A 6,015-nucleotide genomic window follows, 5' to 3' on the forward strand; every position below is an offset into this window, starting at 1 on the left:
GTCCCGGATGAGATCACGGAAATGACAAGGAGTCTCGAAATGGTCGAAAGGTAAAGATTGATATATAGGACGACGGTATTCGGACACCGGAAGTGTTCTAGAGGGTACCAGGTACTTATCGGGTCACCGGAAAGGAGTTTCGGACACCCTCGGCAAATATATGGGCCTTATGGGCCAAATGAGGGAACACACCAACCCTGGTGCACCCCTATATAGGCCAGCCCTATGAGGAGGAGAAGGAAAGAGGAGAGGGCAAGGAAGTGTGGATTAGGATTCCTACTTCCTTCCCTCTCCCCCCTCTTTCCTTCCACCTCGGTTATATATGGTAGGGGGCGCGCGGCTTGGGAGGGACTCCAAGTAGGATTCCTCCTACTTGGGCACCCCCTATGGCTACTCCTCCCTCCCACCTATATATATGAGGAGGGGACGCCTAGCACACAACAGGCAATTGCCTAGCCGTGTGCGGCGCCCCCCTCCACAGTTTACACCCTCGGTCATATCTTTGTAGTGCTTAGGCGAAGCCATGCGAGGATCACTTCACCATCACCATCACCATGCCGTTGTGCTGACAGAACTCATCTACTACCTCGACATCTTGCTGGATCAAGAAGGTGAGGGACGTCACCGAGCTGAACATGTGCAGAACTCGGAGGTGCCGTGCGTTTGATACTTGATCGGTCGGAGCTAGAAGAAGTTCGACTACATCAACCGCGTTGTCAAACGCTTCCGCTTTCGGCCTACGAGGGTACGTAGACACACTCTCCCCCTCTTGTTTCTATGCATCTCCTAGATAGATCTTGCGTGAGCGTATGATTTTTTTTGAAATTGCATGCTCCGTTTCCCAACAGTGGCATCCGAGCCAGGTATATGCGTAGATGATACGCACGAGTAGAACACAAAGAGTTGTGGGCGGTGATCGTCATACTACTTACCACCAATGTCTTATTTTGATTCGGCGGTATTGTTGGATGAAGCGGCCTGGACCAACCTTACATGACCACGTTCAGGAGACCGGTTCCACTGACAGACATGCAACTAGTTTTGCATAAAGGTGGCTGGCGGGAGTCTGTTTCTCCTACTTTAGTTGAATCGAATTTGACTTTGGCCGGTCCTTGTTGAAGGTTAAAACAGCAAACTTGATAAATCACTGTTGTGGTTTTGATGCATAGGTAAGAACAGTTCTTGCTAGAAGCCCATAGCAGCCACGTAAAACTTGCAACAACAAAGTAGAGTACGTCTAACTTGTTTTTGCAGGGCATGTTGTGATGTTATATGGTCAAGACATGATGTGATATACGTTATTGTATGAGATGATCATGTTTTGTAAAAGTTACTGGCAACCGATAGGAGCCTTATGGTTGTCTCTTTATTGTATGAAATGCAAACGCCATGTAATTGCTTTACTTTATCACTATGCGTTAGCGATAGTCGTAGAAGCAATAGTTCGCGAGACGACCACGATGCTATGATGGAGTTCAAGGTGTCAAGCCAGTGACAATGAAGATCATGACGATGCTTTGGAGATGGAGATCAAAAGCACAAGATGATGATGGCCATATCATGTCACATATTTTGATTGCATGTGATGTTTATCTTTTATGCATCTTATTTTGCTTAGTACGACGGTAGCATTATAAGATGATCCCTTAACTAAAATTTCAAGGTATAAATGTTCTCCCTGAGTATGCACCGTTGCGACAGTTCGTCGTGCTGAGACACCATGTGATGATCGGGTGTGATAATTAAGCTCTACGTTCACATACAACGGGTGCAAGACAGTTTTGCACATGCGGAATACTCGGGTTTAACTTGACGAGCGTAGCATGTACATACATGGCCTCGGAACACTTGAGACCGAAAGGTCGTACGTGAATCATATAGTAGATATGATCAACATAGAGATGTTCACCATTGATGACTACTCCATCTCACATGATGATCGGACATGGTTTAGTTGATTTGGATCACGTATCATTTAGATGACTTGAGGGATGTCTATCTAAGTGGGAGTTCTTAAGTAATGTGATTAACTGAACTTAATTTATCATGAATTTAGTCCTGATAGTATTTGCATATCTATGTTGTAGATCAATAGCTCGCGATATAGCTCCTATATATTTTCGATATGTTCCTAGAGAAAACTAAGTTGAAAGATGATAGTAGTAATGATGCAGACTGGGTCCGTGATCTGAGGATTATCCTCATTGCTGTATAGAAGACTTATGTCCTTGATGCACCGCTAGATGACATACCTATTGCAGGAGTAGATATAGACGTTATGAACGTTTGGCAAGCTCGATATGATGAGTAGTTGATAGTTTAGTGCGCCATGCTTTACAACTTAGAACCGGGACTTCAAAAACATTTTGAATGCCATGGAGCATATGAGATGTTCCAAGAGCTGAAAATGATATTTCAGACTCATGCCCCTGTTAAGAGGTATGAGACCCCTGACAAGTACTTTGCCTACAAGATGGAGGAGAATAGCTCAGCTAGTGAGCATGTGCTCAGAATGGCTGGGTACTACAATCGCTTGAATCAAGTGGTATTTAATCTTTTAGATAAGATAGTGATTAACAGAGTTCTCTAGTCACTATCACCAAGTTACTAGAACTTCATGATGAACTATAATATGCAAGGGATGACAAAAACAATTCCCAAGCTCTTCGCGATGCTGAAATCGGCGAAGGTAGAAATCAAGAAATAACATCAAGTGTTGATGCTTAACAAGACCACTAGTTTCAAGAAAAAGGGCAAGGGAAAGAAAGGGAACTTCAAGTAGAATGGCAAGCAAGTTGCCACTCCCGTGAAGAAGCCCAAAGCTAGACCTAAGCCTGAAACTAAGTGTTTCTACTGCAAAGGGAATGGTCACTGAAAACGGAACTGCCCCAAATACTTGGCGGATAAGAAGGATGGCAAAGTGAACAAAGGTATATATGTTATACATGTTATTAATGTGTATTTCACTAGTGTTCGTAGCAACCCCTGGGTATTTGATACCAGTTGAGTTGTTGTAATTAGTAACTCGAAACAGGAGTTGCAGAATGAACAGAGACTATTTAAGGGCGAAGTGACAATGTGTGTTGGAAGTGATTCCAATGTTGATACGATCACCATCGCACACTCCCTCTACCTTCGGGATTAGTGTTGAACCTGAAATAAATATTATTTGGTGTTTGTGTTGAGCATGAATATGATTAGATCATGTTTATTGCAATACGGTTATTCATTTAAGTCAGAGAATAATTGTTGTTCTGTTTACATGAATAAAACCTTCTATGGTCATATACCCGAGGTGAATGGTTTATTGAATCTCGATCGTAGTGATACACATACTCATAATATTGATGCCAAAATATGCAAAGTTGATAATGATAGTGCAACATATTTGTAGTACTGCCGTTTAGGTCATATTGGTATAAAGCGCATGAAGAAACTCCATGCAGAAGGACTTTTGGAATCACTTGATTATGAATCATTTGATACTTGCGAACCATGCCTCATGGGCAAGATGAATAAAACTCCGTTCTCTGGAACAATGGAATGAGCTACTGACTTATTGGAAATAATACATACCGATGTATGCGGTCCGATGAGTGTTGAGGCTTGCGGCGGGTATCATTATTTTCTGACCTTCATAGATGATTTGAGCAGATATGGGTATATCTACTTAATGAAACACAAGTCTAAAACATTTGAGAAGTTCAAAGAATTTCAGAGTGAAGTGGAGAATCATCGTAACACGAAAATAAAGTTTCTACAATCCGATCGCGGAGGCGAATATTTGAGTTACTAGTTTGACCTTCATTTAAAACAATGTGGAATAGTTTCACAACTCACACCACCTGGAACACCATAGCGTAATGGTGTGTCCGAACGTCGTGACCCTACTTTATTAGATATATGGTGCGATCTATGATGTCTCTTACCGATTTACCACTATCGTTTGGGGTTATGCATTAGAGACAGCTACATTCACGTTAAATAAGGCACCATCTAAATCCGTTGAGACGACACTGTATGAACTGTGGTTTGGCAAGAAACCTAAGCTGTCATTTCTTAAAATTTGGGGTTGCGACACTTATGTCAAAAGGCTTCAGCCTGATAAGCTCGAACCCAAATCGGAGAAGTGCGTCTTCATAGGATACCCTAAGGAAACAAGTGGGTACACCTTCTACCACAAATCCGAAGGCAAGATCTTTGTTGACAAGAATGGAAACTTTCTAGAGAAGGAGTTTCCTTCAAAAGAAGTGAGCGGGAGGAAAGTAGAACTTGATGAGATAATTGTACCTTCTCTCGAATTGGAATGTAGCTCATCACAGAAAACTGTTCCCGTGATGCCTACACCAACTAGAGAGGAAGCTAATGATAATGATCGTGAAACTTTAGATCAAGTTACTACCGAACCTCGTAGGTCAACCATAGCATGTTCCGTACCAGATTGATATGGTAATCCTGTTCTGGAAGTCATGTTACTGGACCATGACAAACCTATGAACTATGAAGAAGCGATGATGAGCCCAGATTCCGATAAATGGCTTGAGGCCATGAAATCTGAGATAGGATCCATGTATGAGAACAAAGTATGACCTTTGGTGGACTTGCCCGATGATTGGCAAGCCATCGAGAATAAATGGATCTTCAAGAGGAAGACTGACACTATTGGTAGTGTTACTATCTACAAAGCTCGACTTGTCGCAAAAGGTTTTCGACAAGTTCAAGGTGTTGATTACGATGAGATTTTCTCACTCGTAGCGATGCTTAAGTCTGTCCGAATCATGTTAGCAATTGCCGCATTTTATGAAATATGGCAAATGGATGTCAAAGCTGCATTCCTTAATGGATTTCTTAAAGAAGAGTTGTATATGATGCAACCAGAAGGTTTTTGTCGATCCTAAAGGTGCTAACAAAGTGTGCAAGCTCCAGCAATCCATCTATGGACTGGTGCAAGCATCTCGGAGTTTAAATATAAGCTTTGATGAGGTGATCAAAGCATATGGTTTTATACAGACTTTTGGTGAAGCCTGTATTTACAAGAAAGTGAGTGGGAGCTCTGTAGCATTTCTGATAGTATATGTAGATGACATATTGTTGATCAGAAATGATATAGAATTTCTGGATAGCATAAAAGGATACCTGAATAAGAATTTTTCAATGAAAGACCTCAGTGAAGCTACTTGAATATTGGGCATCAAGATCTATAGGGATAGATCGAGATGCTTAATAGGACTTTCACAAAGCACATACCTTGGCAATTTTTTTGAAGAAGTTCAAAATAGATCAGTCAAAGAAAGGGTTCTTGTCTGCGTTGCAAGGTGTGAAGTTGAGTAGGACTCAAAGCCCGACCACATAAGATAGAGAGAGAATGAAAGTCATTCCCTATGCCTCAGCCATAGGTTCTATAAAGTATGCCATGCTGTGTACCAGACCTATTGTATACCTTGCCATGAGTTTGGCAAGGGGGTACAATAGTGATCTAGGAGTAGATCACCGGACAGCGGTCAAAATTATCCTTAGGTACCTAAAGAGGACTAAGGAAATATTTCTCGGTTATGAGAGTGATAAAGAGTTTGTCGTAAAGAGTTACGTCGATGCAAGCTTTTACACCGATCCAGATGACTCTGAGTCTCAATCTGGATACATATTGAAAGTGGGAGCAATTATCTAGAGTAGCTCCATGCACAGCATTGTAGACATAGAAATTTGCAAAATACATATACGGACCTGAATGTAGCAGACCCGTTGACTAAACCTCTTTCACAAGCAAAACATGATCACTACTCTTTGGGTGTTAATCACATGGCGACGTTGTAAGGGCATATTTATCCCTAAGGTGTTTTGGTGATTGATGACAATGCTTTTGCGGACTAATCGTGTGCCTTGAGTATTTCAGACATTTCATCAGTGGGCACAAGACGGTTTGGTGCCCCTCGAAGACTATTGAAGACGGCGTTCTCTATGTTTCTTTTTGGTGGATTTGAGTCGTAGGAAAGCTGTACTATTAAGAGGGGGTCC

Source organism: Aegilops tauschii, chromosome 4 (genome assembly GCF_002575655.3).
Source record: "Aegilops tauschii subsp. strangulata cultivar AL8/78 chromosome 4, Aet v6.0, whole genome shotgun sequence".
Lineage (NCBI taxonomy): Eukaryota > Viridiplantae > Streptophyta > Magnoliopsida > Poales > Poaceae > Aegilops > Aegilops tauschii.